Here is a 16,360-nt window from a genome sequence, read left to right as displayed (position 1 = left end):
GCTTTGAAATTTAACTGTTAAGCCAATCCATAAAGTGCTGTAAAAATTTTAATTTGAGCATCTACATTTCAATGACAATTTTGACAACTCCATCTGCTGATGAAGTTTATGTGATATGATTGAAAGCTCCTAAATTGATCTTAAGGTGAGATTGTTTTGTCAGTAAAAGAACTCTTGATTATAATGAAGAAGTTTTCACTTGTTTAGCCAACTACTTGTTACTGGTGCTTTTGCTAATCTTAATATCTACTCGCTTTTTGATCAGTGAGTTTTTTTTATATCACGCCTAACATCATAATTTCTCCTTCCTCAGGTCTCTCTCTCTCTCCCCCCTGTTCGTCATCTGCGATTTCAATTGCTCATTGTTCAGTGTCCTTGTCTTGCTCCTGTTCATCAATACTAGTCTCATCACTGTCTGTTATACTTAATTGATTTCTATTGCTCTCGTCTGTAACGAGTCAGAAAAGAAGAAATTATTTATTATGCCATTCTGAAGGGCATTCAGTGTAACTGTATGATCTCAGTATGATGAATATTCATGAGTAACATTTCAAGAATTTAAAAGGCTTTAAACTTGTAACCATCAAATAATTTTTCCTTAGACTGATTCAGTCAGTATCTACTACATGCATAATACATGCATGACCACAGCAGTGAAGCTGAGTGATAAGGTCAAGGTCAAGGTCACTTTTATTGTCTCCCTCAGGAGAAGTTTGTCTTGGATAAAAGAAATTGCTGCAACATCATCACAGTAAGAAAAACTAAATAAATAAGAACAAATGTGCAGACACTGGCTGAAGATAAAAAATTACCAGCGAATTAGTACAAAAACTGTTCACTCTATTAAAAAAACTGCAGCTCTAAGGCAAAAACATCTCAAGCATACACAATTGAACTGTAAATAAATTAAATGCTTACAAACAAGCACAAAATCGGTAGAGAGCAACAGTTATCTGAGTTCTTCTCTGCCCTTGTGTCTGTCCTCCACAAGTTGTCCATTAATAAGTTTCACTGATAAAGGGACAAATGAATGTTTATAACGACTGTGCCTACACAAAGGGACCCTGTACCTCCCTCAAGAATTCATTAGCACATCCTCAGAGTTCAACACATGAGAAGGGTCAGACAAAATCCTGTTGGCCTGCCGAATAGTTGACCACTGAAGTGAAATGTAACTTCAGTCTGCTTGCCATGATCCATTTAATTTGGCTAGTGTGTTTCAAGTACCATTTAACTGTGATTTTTTTCTTTATCACTGCCACAAAGAAGCACAATGTTTAGGCCACATAGTGTATTATCAGCTTTATACATGGACAAATTACATGTATGGTATTTACTACAATGTTACAACAGCATTTAACAAATAACTGCATAGCTACTCTATACCTAGTCAGATTATAAGAGATGGGGTGGGTCATTTTTATCAGCCCAGTCCTCAAAGTCAAACATGTCTTGCAGGAAAAATGGAGGAATACTGAGAAAAAAAAGACTTTGCTAATCATTCATTCATGTGGCACAACACAATGTTGGAAAACATTCAGATTGTGGTGCAACAAATTGAAGATACACTTCAGTCAATTCTAAGTCCGCCTTTGAAAGAGCTACAATATTTCACTAATTTCAACACTGTTATGAATGTTTCACCCGGTGCAAAACTGCTCCTAGGCAAACTCCCCAACCTCCTCTTTATTATCCTACCTTGTACAAGGAAGTTCCAGTGTAGCACATCGGGCCTGCACTCCATATTTCTTTCAGGCAGGTCAACTAAGCTCATCATAAGTAGCAGAGGTGGATTTTGCAAAGTGATGTCAAAGTTACAATAAACGTTCGTTAAACTGGAAAAACTGCAATGAGTGGAGGATCACATATTGGAGCATTAATATCTAGTATTCTGTCACTGTAGTAGTTAAGCTTATCTGTCTCTTACTGTGCATCACCAGTTTGTTGCTTACTATACTGTATATAACAAAATGCATTTTTATGTAGTTTTCTTCCATTAAAAAAGCAGAGATTGTTAAGTAAACTGTAATGCAGTTGTAACACACCCCATAATGTATAACTTCTGACTTTAAAACTAAAAAAAGCTTAATGGAGACTCGACTACTAGGATCTTAAACAAATCAATCAAAGCAAACTGTTGACTATCAGTTCAATTCTAGGCCGCTAGCACAAATCAAATGTTGCAAACACCCAGAGCAACTATGGAATCAGCACCATGGACAGCGGCCGCGACAGCAGCTAGAAATCCATCACCATCATCAGGCCGTTGCTAAAAAAAAGAAAAACAAAACAAAACCTAAAACACACAGTAGAAGGCTTGTATTGATTGGCGATCCGATTATATATCAACGATTGAAGGGATGATCGACAACTGGTTTTTCCTATGCTGACATTAAGGCAATTTTAACTAACTTACTTTCAGAGCTAAAACACTATAAAAATAATCCCTAGAATCTGTGCCCTACTGTCCATTTAGAGATGTTTGTGGTGGAGCGGCCTGTCCACCCGCTGAGATCCGTTAATTAGCAAGAGTGACAAGTGAATTTCAAATCCTTAATTACAAACCAGTTTGACGTCTCTTTTCCACGGATTTGACACCCAGCATCTCTGTCCTCCATATGCCTGCTCACCCAAACTTTGCTCTGCACTTCATAAGAGTAGATAACGTTATGGTTATGATTTGGATTGTGATATTAATGATAAGATCATAATGTTAAACCAAACATGATGCTGTGATATTGTCTCACACAGACACATTGACATGAGCTGTGACGCAACTCCCCCCACCCCCCTGCTACCCGCCACTCCCTGGCAATTGAGTAACCAAGGTTGGATGATATGAAACGATCACCCAACCCTACACAGTAAGTAATATTGCTTTGTTCATCAAATTCACCTTAAACAATGCTATGATAACAATTTTCCTTGGGAACCCTTTGATTTTAGTTTTGCCTCTGTTCTACACCATTCATTTTGTTTAAAAAGAATGGTGCAAAAGCAGAACAAAAGCTTGTGGAGTAGGGTTAACTCTTGATAAAGTCTTCATTTTTATGACAATTTAATTTTTTGAATAACAAGTGATCTGGTGATTCTGGTATTTTTTCATCTGTCAATAATAATTTGTATTTTCATTTTCACAAGTATGTTTTCTTAGTTTGCTTTACAAGTATAGAGGAAGACTATTTACTGAAAAACCTATAAAGGTTACTTTTGTTTTTGGAAATAGCTTTAACATTTGTTTTTGTCTTTTTTCTCTGCTGGATTTCTCTATGTATGAGTGCTAGAAGTTTATACAAAAACAAGCTAATCAAATGTTATTTCCTTTATTTTCCTTTAATCTCTAATTAGGATACCCACATTCAAGAATCTTACAACACTCATTACCACCTGTTTGTTAGCTAATATGTGAGTGTTTGCCAAAGTGAGTCTAATTTCGCATCAGCTTTCATGAAATCTGTAACAACTGTGACAAATTCAGAAAATGTCAGTGTATACTTAAATAATAAATAACCAGTGCAGCTTCTTTAAATTGCTGTTTCTCATTTCTCTCACACATAGAATCAGTCTCATACTCTCACACACAACCACAACTTTTTACTTTATGCTGCGATTGTAAATGGATCCCAGCAGAGGGGCCTGTGGTGCCCAGAGGCCATGCCCGTCTCCTTCCTACTCATGCCCTGCCTCCTCCCACCATGCCTCTTGCATCATGCATGATGTATGTGGATCCTCCCCTGTGCAGAGCACGACTAAATCTGCTTGTTTATTCATCAAGTCAGGTGGTAACCCCAGGCAGTCAATAGCATGCCCTTGCAATATCAAAAGCGCTCTATAAAGTGGGATGCAGGGTTTGATAATGAGATACCATGAGAAGGTTCCCACTGACATAAGACAGTGACAAAAATATCTTTTCCCAGACTATTACTTAAAATATAACAATTATTTTGCCATTTCAACAGACTTCCCTACTAGTTCATACAATCTAGATCAAATAACTAACAGAATATTATGAAAAAATTAATGATGCAATGACAGTCCTTTTCTGTCAGAGACGCATCCCTACATCCCTCCCATTTGTCATCTTAACATGGCAGAATATAGTATTTTTACTGATCTGGTAGATTTGCTTAAATGATTACACACAACAACTCTACTGCAATACATGATGCCATGAAAATACTGCAATAAGCCAAATAAGTATCCAGTGTAGTGCTGCTCTAAAGAGCTCAATCTCTCTACATTATGGAAAATTACCAGGTACTGAGTGAGTCTGTGGTTACCAGGTTTCCATTTAAAGCCTCTCAGAGCTAAAGCTGCAGCAACCATTAAAGAAAGCAAGTTTCAATTCCAGGTACAGAACTTTGTTGCATGTCATATCCAATTCTCTCTCCCTGCATTTCCTGTCTGTATCTTTGCTATTACAATCAAATAAAGGCACCCCCACCCCTCCCCTTTGAACAACACCCAAACGTTACTTACTGAACAGCTGAAGGAAATGGAAAATGACAGAAATAATCAACTGGACAGTCCAGTCAACCTTTCATACTTCATACAAAAATATTAAAGGGCTTTAGAGTTTAAGGTTCTGTGGACTGGACAACATTAGAATTTAAAGAGTTACTTAAATACAGAAGCCCCAAGATGAGAAAAGCATCCTGTTCAATATGGTGATACCAGTTAGCTACTTATTTCTGGAACAAGACTAATATATATAAGTGGAGACCACATGGACTACAGCAGGAACAGAAGGGTGTGTGTAATAAGCACACAAGACAAGGTGTTCTGTGGCATCCTGAATGCCTAAATGCTTCACTTCCTAAATGTATAAATTTTAGTAGAAGTCAAATCCAATCAGAATTTAAGGGAGATGAGTTTATGTGAGAGGAAGCTAGGTGACGTGTAGCTCCACTGAAAAGATAATCTTGTTAATATCCTGGAGTCTGCAATGTTCCTTTGTTTTCTAATCTTGTAGTCTGAGTGAGGTTCATAATTCAAGAACAGATCATTTGTTACATTTTTCTTTGTGTATGAGACAGTGAGATTTCAGTATCTGTCAGGATTTTAATAATCTTATAATCAACAGAGTCTGGCTTTAGCCACCTACAAGTACACCTCTGATTAAAATGCCAGGTTGCCTGATTGAGACGATGGCAGCAGTGCATTTTACTGAATACAAGGTTTGCAGTTTGACTGACTTTGAATGATATGTACAAAGATACTTTTATTTTTTTATTTCAGTCTTTAAAATGATTGTGTTCACAATTGCTTTTCAAATATATACCATGTACACAGCACAACACCAATGTGATCCCTTAGTCTGGTGTATGTTTAGTATTGAACATGTGATATGAAAAAAAGGGGCTGAATGACAGATAATCCCTCATGTCTCTGTCCCTCCCCCTCATTCTTTGTCTTATTTCCTCTCCACCCTATTCGCCTGCTTGACTAGTTGTCTGTTTGCTTGCTTATTTCCCTCATGCTGTCTTTTTTTTTTCTGCCGTTTTTGAGGGCAATTGCCTTTTTGACATGTGCTATCTGTCAGGGCTGATGAGTACATAATGTATGGCCACTGATACAATGCTTGCTATGACTTGTTTGTGAGTGTGCATATGTATTAGAAAGAGAGAGCATGTGTTCATTATTATTTTTCTTATTTGCTCTTTTCAGAGCTTCTTCAGGGCTGCCGAGATGTAATTATTTTCCCTCTAGGGGTGGACGATATGAGGATATATACTGTGAGATTGTATCAGCACTCTCCAGGCCAACAGAAGAGTTAGCTGTGACAAGAACTATGATGCATAAGAATTGAGTGTTCCAAACTGGGGGAAAACAAACAAAAAAAATCCAAAAGAACCCCAAACCAAATACAATAAAAGTATCAGAATTCAGTGTGTGTAGGTATTTTTAGATTACTGATTTGTATTACCGCCACCTTCCTCTGCTACCTCCCCTGCAATCTTGACAAACATAAACGTTATCCACAGCATGTGTTTTTTAAATGGGCGAGCCACATAATAAGCAGGTCATGATCAAGGCTTCCCATGTGACTGAGGAGAATCAGCAAGTAATTGTGACAGAGGACATTCAGTCTCTGCCTTTGTTTACTCGCAGTGTTTTGATGTGGGCAGCCAATACTTCATGATCATCACAGTGTTTTAAAGCAGTACTGTCACTATGGTGATTACAGAATGCTGCTGTTATCGCTGCAGGGGATACGCCACTTCTGTTCTGGCACGGTGTACAAAAGGCATTGTGTTATTACGATTGTGTTAATATTGCATCAAACCACTCCACACATAGCATTATCAGCACCGTAATCATGTCTCAAACCCGCAAAGCTTGTCTCTGAATATCTGCATGAAGGATGGTTTCTCATTTGATTTGTTTGTGGTTAATATTATATGTTTTAAATTGTGTGTTCTTGCAAAATGACAGCAGGTAGTTGTTTTAACTGTGTGAATCAGACAAATGCGCCCGACACAATTCAGCCTCAGTTGGAAAGTATGGCACTTTTGCTGAAACGAAAGCCAACCTCCCTGCCTTATGCGCACTAAATAAAGGGTAAGCATGCATGATCAGAGTGCACCTGTTTCTCTTTTTGTGATAATTCCCTTTAAAAGCTTTTACATGCACATTTTCATAACTTAGGCAAGAAGAAAAAAAAAACAGGCATATTTGTGTACAATAGCAATATCTAAGGGCAGCACATGGGAATCTGATTTAAAAATGAAATGCTTTTTGGAATTATGTAAGTTGAGGGGGAAGTGGGAACAACAATAAACCCAACACGTTTAGAACACCATATCTTTGCAGCAAAGATCTATTGTACAGTGTAGCCAACTAAAGGGTTGTGAGGCTGTCTGTGTGCACGCATGTGGTGAAGCAGTCTTTAGTGGTCTCTCTCTCAGACACATCAAAGTGAAGCACAGGCAATGGTAAGGTCTCTGCATCATGCCTGATAAGAAGAAGTTTCCATTAAGTCGCTTTGCCTCACAGGGATTAAAGAAAAATCTCTTCCTTCCTCCTCTTAAAAGGGTTTCCGGACACTTTCCTCTTTACCATTCTTCCGCTTTTGTGCTGGTGCTCCCTCTTTCACACCGTTTATTGGTGTGGTGACATCTCTTTTTCCACCACCCACCCTTTAAACTCAAAGTCTTTATTCATTTGTTGCCACAATTTACAGCTTAAAACGGATGTCTGAATGGCACAGATGTATGGAAGACAGTGGGAACATCTGACTTACCAGTAAGGATCTCTAAATGGCTTAAAGTGGCTATAATCAATATTTTTAGATTAACAATAGATCACATGACTGTTCATATATGAAAGGGCTCACTTATAGTGAAGAACCCACAGAGAATTATGGCCCGACTCTGCCTTGGTTCACTCTCTACACATTCATCATTTTCGTTTTCAGCTGCAGCAGTTATCAGTGAAAAAGCTTTGTAAAGCATTTGGCAGCTTAAGAATCAGATATTTTCCTGGTGAAGACCAAAACATAGCTAAAAGGAGAGAGAATATTGGACTAAATGCTAATGTTATCCTCTGGATGATAACAAGTTTGCCATATTAACTCAAAAGGTTTAGTCAGTGTTTTGTTATTTTAAAGAAGAGGTTTAAACAAACTACTTGATTCAGAGGATTTACTCTCAAGCACTCTTGATGATTCACAGAAGACACAATAATAAAAGTAACAGTTGAACCATCTAGTCACAGCCTTTAACATGACTCTCTAGGTACTTACAGTGCTTAAGAAGAATCACAGCATCAGTCACAGTGGTGACAGGCGGTCGAGGGTCCAAAACAGCATAGCTTCTCAAAAAGCCGTGATTAACAGTTTTCTTACAGTCCTTGCCAGCGGGATCAGACTTTGACACAGTGCCACTGATCATGGTCCCAGTTGTGGAGTGACCTACCCTTTGATATCCAGCATTTGCCTCACATGACCCTAGTACTCTGCCAACTGCACACCTGTTGTTAGTTAATATAGAGGGACTTGATCAACATTATATAGTCCTACTACTGCAGCAGGAACACTAAATGCGCCTGTGCTCACTGCATGCTCTGCTTTACCTTTACTCTCAACCACACCAACTCTCCTTAATGCGCAGACAATAAATACATAAATAAATGTTGGCCTAAAGACAGGCTTGTGAAAGGAAGGTTCTCCAGACATGCAGAATAAATCTGGGTGGGCAACTTAAAAGAGCAGCACCCCTCCCTTACTACCAAGACCCTCAACCCCCAACTGCTCAATCGAGCTGCTCAGTGGCCATCAGATCAGGTGGTGGTTGTACTAGTTGTGAATGTGTGTGCTCTTAGCAATACTTCCCTGGATATAAATAGAGGTTAAAAGGGTTTAAGTGATAGAAGGGTTGGTGCTGAGGAGAATACCTGCCTCTATACATACAGTACATTACATGTACTGTTGGTTTGTAATATTGCTGCGGTATGTCATCCAGTGTTTGTAGCAGAAGCTGGTAAAGGATCTACAAGTCAGTCAGGTATAAATGCATTACCTGACTGACATCATTATATCTGGCATCATTATGACTGACTGGCATCATTATGTCCTTGTTGCTTCCCTTAACAGTTGTTTACTTATGAACTTCCCCCTTGCATTAAAAAGCGATCAATCTCATTTCAAGATCAGAGTGACACTTTCATGGCTGCCGGGCCACTTTTAGTTCACTAGGGCAATGTTTCCCACAGTGAGCGCTGTAACACCCTGGGGTTCCATAAAGACGCCATGTGGAGTTTTCTTGTAAACAAACAAACAAACTTATGGTTACATTCAGTGTTTTCCACCAAATGGCATTTTGTGTATCCTTGAGGCCTAATAAACAAATGAATGAATTCCCTTCCTCATAAAAAACCTAAATTGTTACTAACGAAATTGCACCATAGCGCTACAAATCGTCAAAAACTCAGCAGGATACTTTTAAGGAAGGGCCAAGGGTGCTTAAATATTTGTTAATTTCAATTTGTTATTGTACATTTTTATAATTACATTAAAAACCAGCCTAAGTTGCTGGATGTCATTGTAACACAACACACTTTCTTGCTTGCAGTTTTTCAGGTACACAGCAATCAGAAATGGTGACCGCCAGCAAGAGATGGAAAGATTTATCACGGTAAATACAATCAAAGAGATTCTGATACTCCTCAGCCCTCAATACGGTCTCAGATGACCTATTCTGCAGGAAGTGGGAGTGGTAGGGTGCCATGAAAATGAAATCACTATGGAGGGAAACTGTCCTAGGATCACATGCCCAGCATTTGTCTTGTTTGTCTCCACGTCCTTGCCCTTGCACACGTCAGCCATGCAGAAAACCAACCAAAAAACATTTTAATGCTCATCTAAGCATTGCGAGCATTGTCTGTGCTAGTCTGATTGATGTAAAAATCTCTTTAAAAAAATCATTAACTGTTATGACATAAAACAAAGGCTCCTTAATCCATCACCTCATTGCGTCTCCACTAAAATTAAACAGTTTTTAAATTTTTTTTAAATCTGTGAGGAAAGCAATGACTTCAGATGAGGAGATCATCATCTTTATGTCCTTAATTCATTTACCCTGCATGGATCATTTGAGAAATATATCACCCATAGTAATTAGATTATGCGTATAAATCCAGGTTTGGTCATATCAAAGTTGAATGTTACCTTATATGCCTGGTTATTTTCTGCATGAGGTAAGACAAAGTCTTCAAAGTTTATAGAGTGAGTATGTCATGCAACATTTTTTCAGTTAATGTTTCAGATTACAAATTATATTTGTTATAATTACAGTTTGGCCACATAAAGTGTATTCATGTCTCTATTAATGAAGAAAAGTGAATTCTGCCACATCATAATTGAAATAATCATGGGAAGAGCGTGTGTGGGAGCCTGCTGAGCCTTGAATGCAAAGTCTTTTGTCAGGTACCACATTGCAAACATATTAAAAGGGACATTTGAATTGGTCCTGTCAATAACCACAGAAACACAGGATTCGATTTTGAACATCTGTGTGAAGCTGAATTGACTCCCTGAATCCCTGGTGATCTGTTCCAAAGAAACAGCCTTGGAGGCTGGCTGCAGCAGCCTGAAGACAACGATCCCTTGGATTGTCTCTGTTTCATCTGCCATTGGTAATGCTAGTACCACACAGTCACCTGAATCAGAATCAGCTTTACTGCCAAGTAAGTAATCAGATTACATATGAGGAATTTGACTTGGTGTTGTTCGGTTCGTAGCGGTCAAAAATAAACAGTCAAAAATATACCCAAAATCAAGAGGCTCTAAACAATATTTTAAAAAAAGTTACAATTAGGGATGCGCATTATTACTGGCACACCCTGACAGTCCCAGTGCTTCCTCCACAGGCCTCACTTCTCTCAGCTGCCTGTCAGATCAGCTGCTTCTTCCCACTTAAACCTTCCATCCGGTCTGCGGCTAACGCTCCGCTAGCCTCTCAGCTAACATTAGCCCTGGCTCTCCATGTGGATCCAACCAGAGCACCGAGCAACAGTTTGTTATTCAGATTAAAGTGGGAAGAAGCTTCGTGTCTGACAGGCAGCTGAGTGAAGTGGAGCCTGCGGAGGAAGCATCGGGACCATCAGGGTGAAACAGTCTGTGGAGGAACTGCTATGTTCGGCTGCACAGATAGGAAACACGTCAGCTGACAGGATGTACCACTCTGTTTGGAAAAAAAAATTCTTCTTTTTGGTTTATAATGGCAGTTGGCAACCAGCATATTAGATGCATCACCACCACCCTCTGCTCCGGAGTGTGGACCGGAGATTAAATCCTATACATTAATCCTGTCTAATGTCTAATAAACTCAAAGAAAACTCTACTGCTCCACCCACTTGGCAGGTTCATTAAAGTTTTAATGCTGAGCTCCTGAACTCCAGTCTTCCTAGGTTCTTCCTTCATGTATTGTCTTTCTTGATCATACTTAGTACAATCTATGCTTGCATGCATAATAGTCTCCTTAGCCAGCTGGAAAAAAATACGTGCATATATCGGTATCGGCATTGGCAATCAGCCACAATGAGTTGAAAATATCAGTATATCGGATATTGGCAAAAAATCCAATATTTTGCATCCCTGTTACAGTAGAAGAAAATGTAAGATATAAGATAATAAAAAGACTAGGTCAAAACCTAGCATATGGCCGGACCGTTTATGGTCAATGTGCGAAATCATGGCCAATTTGTTAAGGGGATAGTCAGTGACAGTGTCTATAATGTGAATTCCTGGATATTAAATCTTCCTTGGCTCAGTAATATTTGTTGTTAAAATGTCCTGAAGCAGCATATCACATGACATGGTTAAGCAACATTTTAGTCAAAAAAATAAGGTTATAAATGCATTTGCAAGAACATTACTTTCCACTCATATCTTGGGATGTTTGATTTGAAAGAGAACTAATTTTAATTATAACTATTCTAATTATCTGTTAACTCTCCCTGCTCTTTCATCTGTTTTTATCTGCCGATATCTGTAAACATATGGTCTCATCAAGCTGCTGGCCAGGCATGAGTCGTCAGTGGAATGGGGGGCAGACGGCTTGGTTATCTGCCTCAGGACCTTCCAGACAGAGGCCGAGTCATTATCTGAGAACTGTTGTCAGAGTCTCTTTGAATACAGGCGTTTGGCATCTTTCACCACCTTGCTAAACCTGTATTTAGACTCTTTAAACCAGTCTTTGTCCCCACTCCTAAACACTTCCTCCTTTTCCAACCTTTGCTGTCTGAATTCTGCTGTAAACCAGGGTTTGTTGTTGTTGTAAATAACCCTGGTGTGTGATGGAATACAGCTGTTCTCACAAGAGCTGATGTATGATGTCACAGCCTCTGTGTACTCATCCAAGCTGTTTGTGGCAGTCCTGAAAACATCCCAGTCAGTACAGTCCAAACACATGCGAAGATCCTCCATAACTTCACTGGTCCACTTTTTAGATGACCTCACAACAAGTTTGGAAAGTTTTAATTTCTGCCTGTATGCAGGAATGAGATGAACCATGGTGTGGTCAGAATTACTCAGTTTATATGCATGGGGGATGGCGTGATATGCGCTGTTGATAGTCGTATAATGGTGATCCCAGGCAGCGTCGGAAATTAGCGGGGGGTAAAGGCAAAAATGCCCCAAGAAATCTCAGAACGCCCCTAAAAACTGTGATCGAGTAATTTTATCTTTACCAGTTTAGGTCAATATCCTAATTCTACATGATGCCATCATTTTATTTTCATCCAATTCATTTAATTTCAATTTCAACACACAAACACAAACAGCGCTGTCGTTCACACTACGCACTACGATACCTGACATAGGTGTTGCACTCCTGCTGCACCTGCAGTGAAGTTCGCTGCCAGGATGGACCGCTACCTCCTTGCAAAAACTGTAACTGCTCCACCCGATGAAAGCAACCTAAGTCCCAGGCCATCACCAAAACCACCACCAGCAAGCAAAATAAAGACAAATAAGATGGCAAAGAAAGTTGCGGCTTCAACTATTGAAAAATGGAAAATAGACTGGCTTGGTGTAGAATAAATGAATAAGACGACTCTCCTCTACTGCAAGGCATGCAGGGCTCACCCACCCAAAAATAGCCTGGAACCGCGAAAAAGTAATCACGACTTTATCAAAGGAAGCGAACAGGTCAAAAAAGTGTTTGGCTCATCAGCACCAAGCAAGTAAACATAATCGATTTGCTTATGATAAGTAATATTAACGCTAACACTAGTGTCTTGTGTCTGGCTGACAACGACAATGACAGAGAGGCAGAATAAAGGCGCAGGATTCCCGCCTTGAACAGGCTGTGTAAAAAGGGCAGCAACTAACATTAATGGGCTCAGTGCATCGAGTGAAATGAGCTTTTATTCCCAAATCTAAAACAGATTTTTTACTAACCAATGAGGCAGTGTCTATTATGTTATTTTCATCATGTCATCCTGGTCAAAACCTCAGCAAGGATAAATTTGGAGATGAAATAGGAATATTACACTCGTTTTGGCTCTTTTGACAGTACTTGCAGCCACTAGTCTGTAATATTGTAAAACTGTGGCATGCAACACATCAGACCCACAATAACAACGGTAGACTGGCTTTGACTTGTAGGAGGTCTGAATATGACATTATCCCCCCAACCAGAACTTTTGGTCAATTTAATTAGATCAAACCAATTAAATATCGTCATGATCTCAAGATCATTATGTTATACTGTCATCCAGTGGTTTATACTGAAGGTTCTTCCTAAATAAAACCTTAGTTGTTGAAAGGAAATTAATGCATTAATTTGCTTTTCATGTGCTTATTATTGTAGTTAGAACATGTAGACAATTATTACAAATGAGACAGTGTTTATTGAGGAGGTTCTGGTTACACAAGGTGATGATTACTGTATTTATTTTAATGCGCTCATTTCACGTTAAAAACAGCAACTTTGTGCACTAATTACTATTTTTGCCCCCAAAATTTAGTAAATGCCCCAATTTTTTAGACAGTGGGGGCAAAAGTTGCCCCCCCCAAAATTTTTTTCAATTTCCTAAACTGATCCCAGGTGTTCTCCTCTCTGGTGGGGCATTTAATCAGCTGCCAGTATTTGGGGAGTATAGTGTATACACACATATATAAACATATTATATATACACCTGAGAATTCTGTTGGAAGAGTGTATATTGTCTACATGTCTCCCCTTGTGATCAACAATTGGATGACTGTCAACAGTGAAGGCCACAAGGGAAGTAGAACCGCTCGCCTCGTCATTGCAAGTGAACCTGCAGCTGGAGAATAAATTTCTCTTGTCCTGTCCGTCTGTCTCCTGAAGGTCTTTAATCACATAATCTCCATCTTCAGAGACCCATGTTACTCTCAGTGGCTAATACTCCTAATTCAATCCAGTTTGCCATCATTTTCTAAGGTCAAGGCATGCTCTTCAGAGACACTCCATCCATAGTCACTCCAACCACATTTACATACAACATACTTCATGGTATGGAATGAAATGCAGGCTGTTATCAAGAAAAGACTATTAAGATTAAGATCCGCTGAATATATTAAAACTTTTAATATATTCAGTGGGGGGGGGGTAATGGGATAGGGTGCACAGTAAACTCGGCAGCCACACATTTCTCTGTTCTGTATTTCTCTGTTTTGTGTCTTCAGGTTAGGCTAACCCATTGTTGCTAACTTTGGAGCTAACCCCCTTTACTTTTCCAGCATTTGAAAAGCACTTACTACTGACCTTTTCCTCTGCCCCGCTCGCATCCACCGTCACTTCTCTGCCCCTCGCTCTTTCCCACTCGCTACGCAAACATACTCCTTAACGGAGCCACGCTACCAATATTTTCCCAGGCATCGACAGAGGTTGACTCACGTACCGGAACAGCGTACCAACATAATCACGCAGAGGAGTAAGTTCAGTGGGAGGTTGCTGTCATAGAGCTGCTCAATGGACAAACTTATGCCGAGTTCACATTACACAATTTTAACCCTGATTTTCCACTCACTGACACTGAGTTTTAAGAGATTGCAGACAAAAAGCCTGAGACAAAAAGATCAGAGGCAAAATGAACCTGTCAGGGAGTCCAAATCCTGTAGTGTGAAAAGTATTGTGACTAGCAATGATGGCGGCAACGAGTTACAGCCAATGAGAGCACAAGGCATGCAGTGAGGCAGACACAAGGTGATGATATAGCAGAGCAAACTCCTCTGCTGTCATCCACAGCAGCTCCCTGAACCCAGTCTTATGCATCTATTTGTATGGGATCAGGGCACAATAATATAGTTTCTATCAGAATACATCGGAATACACACAAGCTTTTCAGTATTTGTAACCTTGTCGTCCTTGCCGAACCACAATGTTAAATGGTAAATGGACTGCACTTACATAGCACCTTTCTAGTCCTCTGACCACTCAAAGTGCTTTTACACTAAAAGCCACATTCACCTATTCACACATTCCCATCTCCACATTCATATGCTGAAAGCAGGGGCTGCCATGCAAGGTGCCAACCTGCACATCAGTAGGAACTAATCATTCATACACACATTCACACACCGATGGTACAGCATCGGGACCAATTTGGGATTCAGTATCTTGCCCAAGGACACTTCAACATGTGGACTGGAGGAGCCAGGAAGCAAACCGCCCATCTTCTGATTAGTGGATGACCTGCTCTACCTCCTGAGCCACAGCCACCTAATACAAGCAGGCAGCTACATTTTCATTGCAAAAATATTTATTTACCTTATTTATCTTTATGTCAGAGTCCTGCACGGGTCCAATTTTGCAAACCCACACTCACAAAGCTCAGTACCGAAACCGACCCATTACCCGCAATTAACTTCAAGTCAAATCTGCACTTGTAAACATAAGACCTGTGACCCGTGATTAAACACATAGGCTACACAGTCACTAACTTTAGTGCTTTATTTTTACTTGTGCTATCATAATCTGTGTCTCTGCAAGAAGGGCAGCACTGCACATTCACTGATATTCACACATGCCATTGTGCACACAGATACACAGTCACAGATATCGCTGCTCTTTCTCTCTCACACACACACACTTAAAAATGATTGCATACTTGTTGTAATGACTGCTCACTTGTGTACCTTATAACAGTGTGTAACATACTCTGAATTTTCATTTTCTGACATGCTCCACTTCACAATAAAAAGAACATGGCAGCTGATTAGACTTGATAATATTAGCTGATTTAGATGTTAAAAATACTGAAAATCATCTTGATTTCTGACTTCTATTTTTTTGTTCTCACCTGCTACCTGACTGCATTTAGTTCATTTTTACCCATCTCTGTACCCGTAAATGTATATAATTATATTTTTTACCCATTACACAACTTTTTTGTGGGTTACAAGTTTAAGCAAAAACTTTACGAACTGTCTGGTTTTATTTTCTCAAATGTGATGATTTAATGCTTTTATTTGTCATACACTATAGTAAACTGAATATCTTTTGATTTTTGACAGACAAAACAAGACATTTGAAGATGTCACCTTTGACTCTGGGAATTTACAATGGCATTTTCCACTATTTTCTGACATTTTATTAATGATTAATTTAGAGAACAATCCACAGATTAATCAATAATGAAAATAATCGTTAGTTGCAGCCCTAAATAGATGCAATTTTTTTTCCCCCAAAAGCAAGAAGGGCAGCACTTGTTCTCAATATTCAAGCCATTTAGAGGAATGTTTACAAACTGGATAGTTAAGTCAGTCACACTTTTATTTTATCCCAATAAAGACATTTTAGAGTTAAATTTAAATACCTAATGTCTTCCTATGGATCACCTTCTTCATACTGTGAGACACCAACTCTAAAAAACAGAATTCTTGTAGATA

The 16,360-nt window shown here is 39.2% G+C and overlaps 1 long non-coding RNA gene across 8 annotated transcripts in view; it reads left to right on the top strand.

The window, feature by feature from the left end:
- Window positions 1-16,360, top strand: part of LOC122979465 — a 259,931-nt gene that overhangs the window by 136,574 nt on the left and 106,997 nt on the right. For 5 of the 8 annotated variants that reach the window (XR_006402862.1, XR_006402860.1, XR_006402867.1 and 2 more), the window contains 2 exons: window positions 2,752-2,864; window positions 5,668-5,888. This is a non-coding gene — a long non-coding RNA (uncharacterized LOC122979465). Of the gene's footprint in view, window positions 1-2,751; window positions 2,865-3,348; window positions 4,352-5,667; window positions 6,581-16,360 lie in introns of those variants that run through there. The other 3 variants (XR_006402863.1, XR_006402861.1, XR_006402864.1) reach the window with 2 other exon arrangements.

Source organism: Thunnus albacares, chromosome 3, assembly GCF_914725855.1.
Source record: "Thunnus albacares chromosome 3, fThuAlb1.1, whole genome shotgun sequence".
NCBI lineage: Eukaryota > Metazoa > Chordata > Actinopteri > Scombriformes > Scombridae > Thunnus > Thunnus albacares.
The sequence above is the reverse complement of the archived record's forward strand: the minus strand, read 5'-3'. Positions and strand labels throughout refer to the sequence as shown.